The following is a 13,414-nucleotide window of genomic DNA, read 5'->3' as shown; positions in this document are numbered from 1 at the left end:
ATTTACTGATGATTTTTACATGAAGCCTGCCCAAGGCATGGGTGATGCAGGACACAGGAAGAGGCCAGGTAACAGGACAGAGACTGGGGGCAGTAAGAGAAACTACTCAATGCATGGACTTATTACTCATCTCACTTCTTGTCTGATGGATATTTCAGTGAGGTATGAAGGAAAGAAAATATTTTGCACTCATTTTTTTCTTACCTTGTTACAAAGCTTCAGTCCCACTCTGGAGGTCAGGAAGCTGGCTTGTAGCATCACCTCTTCGCCTTCTTGTATCTTCCCCTGGGCACACTCTTCCCAGGTAAAATCTGTCTCTAAACCAAGATGTATATGCCAGGCTTTTGTCCTTTTGAGCACTCCTTCCAACAGCAACACAGCATTGATTTTCATTACTTGTGCAAAGCAGCCAACTCCATTCTATCTCCTTGTGTGACACTGGAAATATAAATTTAAGCTCCTCTGTCCCCAAAGTCTAGAGGGAGGGTTGCCTGGCAAGTTCAGAAAGTCTTCTGAAGTACTATAATCCAAGCCCAATTGCAGCTCATCAAGTTTCATCATCCAAACAGTGGATACACCTATAAAGAAAACACAGTTTTAATATCTGGATCAGGACAGATTGAAAACCGTCAGCCTTTATACATGATTTCTATTAGTATCAAGAGCGTGATGTCTGGTTCACCCATCAAAGGACACCCTGACCTTGCAGTACTGACAAAAGAACATCTTGCTGCCTCAAGATTCAGCCAATGGAAGGTGCTACTCTAACAGAGATGAATAAGAGATATCAAAGAAAAATCCAGTTCTATCATCCTTGTGGGATTTAAAGATCTTCATATTTTTTCCTACCATTCTGAATAAGAGGAAGGAAATATACACAACTTGAAATTTTGAGAGTTGCTGAATTGAAACTCATTTTGACTTGATGCACTTTGTTTCGACAGTTGGAAAATTTCCCTTTGGAGTCACAAACTTTTACGTTTTGTATTATAACTTCCATTAGAAACAAAGACTCCTTTCAAATACAAACCAAAATGCAGATGGAGTCAGAAAGTTTAGCTGTACTGTCAGCAGCCAACCCTCTCCAAATTTTTACTACACTTTTCCCAAAAAGAAGGATTTACAGAAGCTGACTGTCTCCTGAGGGTGCGTTCAACTGCAACACGGCACCGGATTAGTGACAAAGTAAGAGTCAGCTCTCAAATGCCAACAAAGGAAACACTGAGCTACTTTAATCAAATTAAGTGGATTTCAATACACAATGCAGCACACAGTTAGCTTTACATGTAAATTTTACCCTAAGACAATGTAAGTGTTCAACTGCAGACTGTCACAAACTAGCAAAATGACTACACTGTGTGTTGATTAATACTAACGCAGACATTGCTCTGCTGGGTATAACACACTGCTCCACTGAGGAGGCAGGAACAACTCCAGAAATCAAATCTAGATTAAATTCTAAGTTTTATCAAAAATAGCCATTTCTTTGTGTGCAGCATTTAGGTACTTTATCTAAAGACTTTCATGATGTCCAGGAGCTCTTCCACAGGACACTGGCTAGACACAAGCAACCCAACATAATGGACCTGAGAGAGAAAGAAGCAGCCTTCATCTTTGTTCAGGGGACATTTAAAAGAGATGGAAAATAAACACAATGAAGATGTCTACAAGGTTTCTTTGGGTGGGAAGAGCTGCAGAAGAAGAGGCCAGCAGCCCTATCCCTGCAAATTAACTCCAGCCCAGCAAGGAGAGAAGGATTACCAGGGTGGGCCAGTGACACAGAAACTCAGGCGTAGGAGGCGGCTGGGAATAACTTGTAATTTAACCTCATAAAATAAGAGCTCTCTTATATCAATGGAAGCTTGGTCCTACCCAGATTTAATGTTCCTAGTTACACAGACCAATGGTGAAGTGAGGGCCCTGCCCATGGCAGAGGGGCTGGAATAGATGATCTCTACAGTCTCTTCTTCATAGGGCTTTCTATGATATCATTGTATGAGAAGCAGGAAATCTGGTCAATGCTGCAGAAGAAACCTCTTCCTTGGGTGCACAGGATGTGGCGCAGGAGGTACAAAGCCACTGAGCCTCAAACACACCTTTGCTAGGGAAGTCAAGCAGTGTGGTTCATAGCTGCTGTGGTGGAAGCAAATGGCTCTGGCACTGCCTGGGAGCACAGAGGGTACAGCTAACAAGATGGCAACTGGAAACAAGATGGGCCCCAAGCCATGAGGGTGGTAATGCCACCCACAGCTCCAGAAACATGTCTCTCTGACCATCTCTTGCTGCTTTCTGTGTTCACATGACAAACATTAACAAGCCATGCTGTCGTTCCTGCTTCAAAACCTGCAGCGCTGTTTCAGCATCTTTACTCTCTGAAGGACCACACACACAAACCAAGGTGCTGCAGGCTCCTCTGGGGCTGTGCAATGTCCACCTCCATCCTGTGAATCACCAGCTGGGCCGCTCTCTGACACGTAACCAAGAGCACTTGATGGCCCATCCTTGGCCAGCTCACGGTGCTGTGTCACCCATTAGAGAGAAAGAGGCAGAAATAGGATGAGATCTCCTGCCTTTGGGCCATTCATCTCACAGGCACCTACCACACCAACATCTCCTCCTCACAAAAGGGCTTTGCCACACCCCAACCACACGTTTCAACCTTCTTCCCCCATTTTAACCTGCATAACCTCCAATGTTACCCCGCCATCCCCGGAGGGAGGTGACACACTAGCCTTCATATGGGGAGATGAGATGCTTTTCTTCTTCAAAGACCTTGTGGCTGCCATCACCTTCCAAGACCAGGCATCCACATCAGTAGTTTGCAGTGAGCACCACGGACTGGTCTGCTCTGAAGACATGCTCTCTGTGACACAGAAAATGAGCCACCAGCAGAAGTCACTGGGGAAAAGGGAGGAAGAGCAGCCTGGTGTGAGGAGCTGCAGTGCTCACCAGATCTGAGGCCGTATCGGGAGGGCTGTGACCCAGGGCGTGGAGTGTGCAGCCCAGAAAGACACTGCACAGCTCAGGGCTCTGGGAATTATGGAACGTTATCCTCAGGCTGCTGGCAATATTCCCTTGGGCAGGGCACAACACTGACACAGTGACATTAAAAGCACAGCTCCCAGTAGTACCCTGGCTGCCCAAAGCCCTGGCATGAGGCAGCTGAGCTGCCCCAAAGCTGACCCTCCCTGGAGGAACACCACATGCTGACAATCCTGGTGCAGGGATTAGCAAGGCAGTGTTGAAGTGCTAAGCAGATACAACCAGGGAGAGAAACAGCTTCCCACTAAGAAGGGGATAGGCAGGAGTATCTTCTCACACAAGGAGAGCTTGCCCTGCTCTCAGCTGAAGTCAGTGTTCAGACAGACAAATGTCTTGCCCACATGGCTGAGTTGCAACAGCATAGGTACACAGTGACCTGTAACCAGGCAAACCTGGGGCACAGTACTTAAAATTACATGCAAGATTACTTCCAAACACCCTACACGAATGGTAAAAGCAAGAATAATTTGGGTTACAGTCTGGATTGCCTTCCTTTCCCACGCTTCCTCGGCAGCTGGTTGTCCTTGCTTCTGCTGCTAAACTTCCCCCTCCTCCATTTCTGCATTACTCATAAATTAACATCACACACAGCAGCAGGCAGTAAAACACACCAACAGCACTGCTGAAGGCATTGACTTCAACAGTGGCTTAAGCAGATGTGCTAAGGAAACATCTGGATGATATTACCAAAAAGCTTTCTAGGTTCCCTGTCAGATCAACACCTCTGTTTCCTCTGAATCATTACACATAAGAAACAACATAGAACCAATAATAAAAACATCTCATTTCGAAATACAGTTAACTCTCTGTGTCTAGTATCTAGAAATTCACCAGCACAAACCCCCAGTGGGAGCAGCCAGTCCATGATCCCCAGGCAAGAAGCTTGGTGCTACACTCCATAGCCAGCAATGACAGGTTTGACTGGCACAGTGCTTGCAGGTTAACCATCTCCATGGTTAATCTTCACAGGAGAAAACAATTAATGAAGATCCGAAGAGGTCAAAAAAGCCTGCAGGACTTTGGAGCCAGTGGTATGCACCTGTCCTGTCCCATCGTCCACTGGAGATCTCAGTGTTATTTCCCTCTTGTGAACTACTTTCCTTCCCCCAGCTCTGTAAAACACATTCTGTGCAGCTCTCAACTTTGTAAAGATTTTTGACGTCTGGTTGGTAGAGAGAGAAAGGCTGGACTAAAACTTCTTTCAGAATACAACCAAGGAAAAAAAAATCAAAAAGATTAAAGAGACACTTGGCATATTAAAGAAATGGATGCGTGGAAACTTTTTAAGCATACGAGACCTACAGGACTGGCTGAGGTAAGAGGCATAATTAGCCCAACGTGAGCTCGCAAGGCAGGTCCATGGTGCCTGGCCCCACAGACGAGGGATGTCACGTACCAGCAGAGGCCCTGCTATCTTCGGGCCCTGGGCTGGCACAGCTGATGGGAGTGTGAGGTTTCATACCTGTACCCACACTTCAAGAATACTGCTGGAAAAACTGGAGAGAGTTCAGAGGACAACCACAAGAACAAACCTGGGCTTGTAGCAAGGAGCTCAAGGAAGTCAATCAAAGAGAAAGTTAAAAGGCACCTCGCAGCCTGTAGGTACCTGTCAGAAGAGTGCTCTCAGCCTGCCAGACAAAGGCATAACGAGACCAAAGGTTGAAAGTTGAAGCTCAACAGAAAACAAACCAGAAACAACGATACCATTTTTCAACACTTCAGGTAATTAACAGAGAGAAGAGTCCTCCAACTGGCATGGACAAGGATCCAGCACTGGCAATTTTCAAAATAAGATGGGATGCTTCCACCTTGCTTCTCTTGCTCCCCCAAAAATGTGTGCTTGGTTGCATTCACAACTGCTGACTGCAGAGTGTAAATTAATTCAAGGACTCTCTGTTATACAGCAGGTCAGACTAAACAAGCACAATGTCCTAAAGCCTAGAAATCCATGAGGTACTAAAAACAAGAGGCTCAACTACTGGTGGTACGAAGAACAAGATGCCCCATTATCAGTGGTCGGGCTTGTACAGCCCACACATCCCTGTCCCATCCAAAGGTCCTCTGCATCCCATGACTACCCAGATGTGGATTCTGAAGAGCAGTAAAAGAGCCAGATCCATACCATAAGCAGCAAAATAAAATGCTGTTAAACCAAGAAACTCACTCTGATATTTTTCTCCCAGTTAAAAAACCAGAAAAAATCATATCCAGATAAAAGCGAATTAAAAAAAATACACTCACTGGCCAAAAACATAGCATAATGTAAGAAATAAGCATTTTACAGTGAGAACAACCACTCATCGGAATAACTTCCCCAGGGAGATGGTGGAATTGCCATCACTGGAGGTCTTCAAGATACAACTGGACAAGGTTGCTACAATCACCTTGGCTCCCTTTCCCACAAAAGACTGAACCAGACAATCCCTTCCAGTCTGGGCTGGTCTGTGGCTCTACGAAAGGCACACAAAACTTTCCTGACTACAAGCACTTGAGCCAAAGGAATGAAGCTCCCAGTTCTGACACTCTGAAACCACCCATTGATGTTTATCATAATTATGCTTGCAGGTTCCCTTTGTGCTTCTTCATTCCAGGATCTTCACATCTGTTGGGTTCCTCTAAGCCCCAAAGGCATATCCCAGGACATAGTTCCTGAATGCATTCTCTCTCAAAGAGCTGGAAAGCCCTCCCTGCAAGCAGAAAGCAAATTTCAGCTCCTGCCTGGTTTGTTTAAAGTTTTCATCATCATGGTACTGGTTCATGGTTGTGCATTTGCAATACCTGCCCTCACTCCTGCCCCTTCTTCCTTTAGGGCTTAAAATGTGGGGGGTTCACGGTGACAGCCATAGGATTAAAAGGGTAACTAACCTGTGGCACAAAAATCAAGGAGCTACTACTGCTCCCTAGGAAACCTGGAGGCTGCAGTCAGAATCCAGCCTCCACCAACCCTAAACCTGCACTTGGTAGCTGGAAAATACAGGGGGAACCAGGGATGGGGATGAACTTTGGGGGCTGCAAAGCACAGCAATCACTCCCAAAGACTTTAGGACCATTGGGTCACCCAGTCTGAATCTTGCATAAGGGAGGTCACAAGTTTCATTCCTACCTTTGATTTGAGCAGCACTGCTAGTGTTTGCCTAAGCCCCACCTTCCAGGGAGGCATGCAGGCTCCATGCAAAGAGCTCAAGATATGGAGATGGTAAGTCACCTTTTTGATGGCTGGCTCAAATACTTAAAAGCCTTTGGTATTTAAAAAGGGCACTTTAACTCTGATTTATCTGCATTGCATTTGTGGCCAGGGGTGCCTGTGATATAGCTGCTGGCTGAGGGAGATGCTTTGCCTGATTTTCTCAGCTGTTCACAAATCCATCTCCAGGAGAAACCCTGGGGCCTCTCTGCTCTCTTCCCCTGCAGACAGCCTGTCTTCTGCCTCCACCCTTTTTTCTGAATTTATATTAGCCAAAGGAGAAGAGGAGCTTTCAAAGGATTTAGCACAAGTGCCTGGCAGGGAATTGCTTCTGCGGGTGGCTGGTAAGCAGAAGAGGGGAGGAAAGGAAAGGCAGAGCAAACACTTTTATCCCCATTGTTTCCATTCCAAGGTGAATCCACACATTTCTCCACACCCATTTCCCCCCACCTCCAAACACCTCCTGCTCTCTTACCAGCTTTTCCATATACTCACACATATAAGGCTGCCCTTCCCCAAATACCCTCCCTCAGATGCCTCACAACCACAAACTCCTGTGACCCTGTGCCACTCTCCCACAGTCTCGTTAACAATAATTATCACCCAAGTTACTAAACCTGCTCCTCAGTGCTCATCTGTCAAAGGACAATTCTAACCTGGCTGGCTAAGCAGCACTCACCACCAAGCAGGGAAACCTGGGCTAAAGAAGATGCTCACAGCAAATACATCCGATAGAAACAGGGATCACATTCCACTACCCAGAGCTGCACCTGCACAGAGAGCTCCTCTTGCCTACCCTAGCTGCCATCTGCAGCTCATCCCATTTGCATGGGCACAGGTTTCAAGAGCCTTGTACTGAAGCTGCAGCACTTCCACAGTCTTTGGTATTCAAAAGGTTTATTTTGAAATTGGGTTTGTTTATCTCTAAGCACAGATTAATTTCCAATTTATGTCAGCAAAATAAAGACCAAAATGCAAAGCAAAAATGAAAAAAAAGCTCACCTGACTTGGAAGCCTAAAAATAGACCTGTGTATTGCAAAGAGTGAACTGTCAGGTAAAGGCTGTGGATTGAAGGTTCAAATGAATAATGTGTTTGTTTTTCCTGCTTCAATACTTTCCTGCTGTTATCACTGTACAAATAAGTCAGCACATGCTAATTACTCTGATGGCAATTTCCTGGGAACTGGTACTTAAGTATCAGGCCAAATTTATTGCCAAGCATCATGGACTAGTCCTCCCCCTGCACTCCCAAACCAACAAACAAGACAGCTGCCAAATCCCCCTGTCCTTTCCTTCATCACTGTAGACCCACCACTGCCAGCATGGTCCCACTCCTGACTCCAGCTTAAGCTGTAGGATCTGCCCTGAGGAACGTGCTTCCCAAGAAGCCTGGTTAAAACTAAGGCGCCCATGTAGAACATGGATCTGGCAGTGCCAGAATGTGGATTTATATCCTTCAAGGCATTCAACATATGAACAAATCGTGGATCCCAAACAGTATTTGTGCAGTAAAAGGGGTTTAATCTTGGGAGCTGAGAGTACAAGCACCTTTTTGCAAGGCACACACACCAAGAGAGAAAGGATGGGAAGTGAAATGTCTGTGAAGTGTTTTTATAAGGCACCCAACAAACCAGTCTCAAGCCCCTTTTAGCCTGAAACCATCCCATAAGGCTAACAGTTTATATTAATGGGTGAAATACATCAAAGAACCACCTAAACAATGCCTGTGGTTTCTGCTGCATTTTTTTCTCCCCCACTTGGTATTTATACAGCCATGGATTTGCACTGTAATTCAGTCAAATGCATTAGAGCAAACATGAAGGAGGAGAGAGAAGAGGGGGGGAAAATGCTATTACCTGCGTTACATCCCAAATGGCATTGAATTTCTGTATAAACCTTCACTGCAACCTCAACCCAGATGCAGGCTGTTTGCTGAACAAGCAGTATAGACCCAGCATCCTCCTTTGTGGGCTTTTTCAGCTTTCAGGCTTTTTTATTTTTTATTTTTTTTTTTGGAGGATGGTTGGATTGCTTTGGATTTATTGTATTATCATTTCTCTCTGCTTATAGAGAGGCAAAGGGTTAAGCGACCTTTCAGATCCTTCCTGGATGCAACTCCATGTATAACAAGAAAGCTTCCAGCCCAGTGAAAACAACTTGAAAGGGCAGTGACCCAACTACAGACTTAAGTTTCAGGTCACAACACCCCTGCTCAAAACCATCCATCTTCCTCTGGCCACAAGTTTGCAGCCAGTCACCTCCCATTAGTGTGATTTGTCTCCAGGATTTGCAGGAAACACCTTTTGGGGACCCAGCTGTTGTTAGCATCCTCTCCTACACATGAGATGACAGCTGTGAGCTAACAAGGGACACTGCAGGTACACACTGATGCAGCATCCCCTTGCATCCAGTAACAAGTGCTAAAAACACATGGACCATTAGGAAAAATAAACAAATCAACAAATAAATAAACTGAACTGCAGTTGTGAGCTTTGGTTTCATGTACTCTCAACCTCTGCAAGGAAATGGGTGTTTACAGCCCCTATCAACCTGGACACATGCACACCACATTGCATGGCAGAATCAAAGCTGTTTGGCTAGCACAGGAGCATCATGCTGCTCTTTTAGAAGCCCCGGATCAAAGGAAAGAGAGGGTTTGGTGTTACTGCACACTGAGACAGGGAAATAGCACATCTCAGGAGTACTACATGCTGGAAGAAGGCTGCGGAGAGGAAGGATGTGCCTGTTCTCCCCTTCTCCAAAAGGGGTTCCCTCAGGCCTGTTAGAAATATTCACCTGCTGGACCACAGAACTGGGGATCATAGAATCACAGAATGGTTTGGGTTGAAAGGGACCTTTAGAAGTCACATAGTTCAAGGCCCCTGCAATGAGCACGGACATCAATTGTCCCATCCTCACGCTGCAGCAAGGATGCTGGTAAGCAACCCACTGCTGAGCTCAGTCAGCAGAAGGTTCAAAACCCAGCTCCACACAAGCCAAACAGAAACATGGCTCCTGAGAGGGGGATCTTGGCTTATCTGGGGCAAGAAGAACAAAAAAACATACACGTGGCATCCAGCCCCAAGCCTGGCACTCAGCCCAGCTCCTCCCAACCTCACATCTACCAGGGGTGGCCTTGCTCTGAACCGATGCTATTAGAGAGCATCAGGATGGGAAGCAAATGTAGAAAAAGATGAGAATGTGAAAAGATTTATCAAACACTCTCCCAGCCTCTAGCATTCTGTGCCGATAACTTTAAAAGCAAGAGCACAAAGGAACAACCTGTGTGTGCAGGGAACTGGGCACTGAGACTTTGCCATGTATCATCATCAACCAAACTGCCCTGGGAAGTAGGGCAGGCACAAAGCTCGAGGAGGTTCCCAGTTCAGCTGCAACTCCCAAGGTTTCAATGTGATTAGGCCAGTGACTCTCCCCCACGAGCTTTCTGGCACTAGGAGCAACCCATGACATTGTTCCCATTAGTTCCTCCCTCTCAGCCATGCCAGTGCATGCCAGTTTGCCATTTGAGACTGCAAACTCGACTGGGGAACCGAATCTACAGAATAACAACACAAGGGAGAGAAAAAAATGTCAGTTGGATGGGCTCCCTGCTGTGAGTGTGTTCAGCAACATCCTTTGTTGTCAGCAGCCTGAGATTGGTTTTGGGTGTAGCAGTGCAGAAGGACAGCCAGATATTACAGTAACACTGCTCAGCTGCCGAAGGAATGAACCACTGAATGCTGCCTTGGGGTTTTACTTTTTGGTGACTAGCTGTATTTACGTGTGCTATCAAAAAACTGGACTGAATTTGGTGAAGTGATCCCATTTCTCAGCTGACTGGCTTACTGCACGATCCTGCAGCACCAGAGGAACCATCTAGAAACATGGACTGCAAACCCAAGGCAAGTTGTTTCTGACTAGGTGCTGAAGAGAGAAGCCCACAGCTGAAGCATGGTGTACACCAGGGACAATACAGGTATGAGCTGAAACACTGTCAGAGGACATGACAACTTCACCGGGCTCCCTGACCAACAAGCTATGCAGGAGTAACGAGATGCTGAGCCCTTCAAGTGCAGTTATCTTCTACTGCCTTGTATATACTCATGTGGGTTGGATATGTGTATTTATTTTAGTATTTGCCGAAAGTATTCACACTATGTCCCAAAAAATGCAAATATGTCCTTCAGTGCTCAGAAAGGCATGTCTTGTGGGAAGATTTAAAAAAACCCAAAACTTGTTTTGCCTCTCCAGCCAGCTTTCAGACTGACACATCCTGCTGTTGAAGAGCAAGCACAGGTAGGGTCTGTATTAATTAGCAATAGCCTTTAGAAAGATCCTGAAATACCCATTTAGGGAGGAATTTGTAGCTGAGCAATGTGAGCGCTCAGATCTCCCCTCAATGCATGCAACTATGCCTTTGTTGCTGGGTCAGTCTCTGTCCTCCACTCCTGCAGCTCTGCAACAAGGTTGGAGGATGCCCTGAACCCGACTTGCCATCCTGGGTTAGCCAGGCTGGGGATTGCCCTCATCAAATCATTTGGGTTGCAAGAGACCTTTAAAGACCATTTACTCCAAAACCCTCAAGTGAGCAGGGACATCAACTCGATCAGGCTGCTCAGAGCCCAGTCCCATCTTTAATGTTTCCATGGATGGCGCACCTACCACCTCTCTGGGCAACCTGCTCCTTCCTGCCCTCCTCCTCCTCCTCCTCCTCTCCTTCTCTTTCTCCTCTTCCTCCTTCTCTTCCAAGGAGATCAGTGAGCACCCAAGCTGCATCAGTTGCTGCACCCTGATAATACAAATCATGATGACACAGTCAGTGGGAAGATGTGGGGACAAGAAGATCATGATGTTTTAACCAGTAATTGCAGTAACGCTTGGTAGTGCCAAGACAGGAGCACCCTCTGGGGAGATTCTGAAGCTCCGATCTCTTCACTTGGTTTGGAGAGGGCACAACAACTCACTCCTTGTCTCTGGCACACACACATTGCTACCCCTCTTTCACTAGCAAAGTACTCAGTTTGAGTTTTTGAGCTACACCAGGGCCACCAGCTATGGACGAACCCTGGGGAACAGCAGAACCAGAACTGGGGACTATGACATTTTCCCTGAAGATGCCTTTCACCATCACAGAGTCCATGGGGAAACTCAGGGCATGGGATGAGATCCCCACCACAAAACAGGGCATGGATCCAATGGGGCACCAGCCCAGGGTCCAGCAGAACAGCCCAGCACAGGCAGGAAGGGCTCAGCCACCCAGGCACTGCTGCTGTGCCAGAGTTAATCGCCACGCCATGACTGATAGGGCTGCCAGCTACAGCAGCACCAGTGAGAACAAGCCCTGGGGAAGAAATACAGCTCTGTGTCCTGGCTTTGCAGCCTGGCTCCTACGTGGAGAAACAAAACGAGAGGCACAGCTCACCCTCTCCAAGGAATACGCCCTTCCTAATGAGAGTCGACCCAGCAGCTATGTGGGAGTGGCGCCCATTCCCAGGCAGGCTTCAACGCCACTGAAAGCCAGCGATGGAGACAGGCAGCCTCTGAGAAAAGAGACACCAGTGGGAAATTTTGCTTTGATGCTGGCTCGTCAGCTAGCTCCGGCACCAGGGAGGAGGAGGAGGGACTGCCGGCTCTCGCGATGCTCCCCTGCATGTGCATACTTGCAGAGCTGAGCTCAGCTGGAGATCCTGGGAGAAGGTTGAGGCAACCGCAGAGCAAGTCACCAGCTGTGCCCTGCCTGACTGGGCAACACATGGCTGGCACAGCCTGAGCCCCACAGTGGCAGCAGCCACCCGCCATCGGACAAGAAAGACCATGGAGAAGAGCTGGCACTGCAAGGACGCTATGAAAGGACCGTGTCGTACAACCATCCATCGCCCCAAGATGTCGGTAGGAAAAACTCCATTATCTGTAGCTAAATCTGGGCAGAGTGCAGTGCCAGGACCTCTTCTCATCCCAAAGAGGTTATGTTCCAGGAGACACAAATATTTTTTGTTATGTTGCTGCTACTGTTAGCACAGTAAAGATGTCAAGCATAAGCCAGCGGCAACAGCCAGGCTCAGGGTCTCGGATTCACCGCAGTCTTGACCTAGCTCCAGAAAGCCAACAGTAGCAGTTGGATCATAATAAATACAAAGGTGATACAATGGAAAAGATTTCCCAATTAAATTCCTGACACTTGTATCCCTTCCCCCACCTCCTCTCCTTATCTTTTGATTTCCTACCACAGATCCCAAAGCACTTAACAACTACTTAAGTGCTGTTAGCACCCATCATCCTGATGGAGAAACTTCCACTGGGTTGAGCAATCCTGAAGTTGCCCAACAACCCGTTGGGCAAGGAGAAAGCAGGACTGGTTGAGCACAAGTCTATCCATCCCTCTGTGCTGTCTTGCTGCAGGGTATGAGTTACCGGCAGGAGGGTAGGGCACATGTTACATGGCACAGCCATTTCCCAGGATAGGGTGTGTCCCACCTTTACAGGTGCTGGAAAGCACTGGGCACTGTCCCTGCTAAGGGGGTAGTTGGAAATGCATCACTTTTTTTCTTTTGTTTTGTGTTTGTTTGTTGCTTTCCTCCCTATAAATTTCCTGTGTTTAAAGCTCAGGAGTGCAGACTTCCTGCAGAGAGGAAGGGCTGTCAGGGCAGGTAGCACATGTGGCTCAGTTTCTCCATTAATGAATAAGATAGATACTTGCAGGTGTTTACAACCAAAACAAAACACCAAAAAATCACCAAGGATTTTTGTTCTGTGCTTTCTATTCCAAACTCTCTGTGCCCAAGGTCTGAGTTATACAACCACAAATTAAGGTGACTGGGAGAGGGCATTTCAGAGAACCAGGAGCTACCAGCGTGTGGACCTTGACATACAGAGTCCCTATTAAAGCAAACATGACCTTAAGAGTAGCCCAAAGGTTGCAAAGCTGGATCCCTCCAGCAGCAGCAGACACAATGCCAGGGGCTATGGCTGTGATGGTGCTTCTTGAATCACTTGTACAGGCAACCATGGAGGACACACCACGGTCAGCAGGTCCATTTTTTAAAAAAAAATTTCTATTTGCTGTATATATTCTCCAGTGTACTATTAAGGAGCTGCTTCTTCTCAGCCCAGGGCAGTGAATGTGTTAGGTGGAGAAAGCAGACAGAAAAGTCTCTCACCTGGCCACAGACTTATTCACTCTTCTTTAA

At 46.9% G+C, this 13,414-nt stretch overlaps 1 long non-coding RNA gene across 1 annotated transcript in view; it reads right to left on the bottom strand.

Moving 5' to 3' along the window:
- Positions 1–13,414, bottom strand: part of LOC121364669 — an 86,296-nt gene that overhangs the window by 31,207 nt on the left and 41,675 nt on the right. The window contains exon 3 of the long non-coding RNA XR_005956891.1: positions 205–578. This is a non-coding gene — a long non-coding RNA (uncharacterized LOC121364669). The remainder of the gene's footprint in view (positions 1–204; positions 579–13,414) is intronic.

The sequence above is a fragment of the Pyrgilauda ruficollis genome, unplaced genomic scaffold (assembly GCF_017590135.1).
Source record: "Pyrgilauda ruficollis isolate IOZ18807 unplaced genomic scaffold, ASM1759013v1 scaffold87, whole genome shotgun sequence".
NCBI lineage: Eukaryota > Metazoa > Chordata > Aves > Passeriformes > Passeridae > Pyrgilauda > Pyrgilauda ruficollis.
This window is presented reverse-complemented; position numbering and strand designations above follow the sequence as displayed.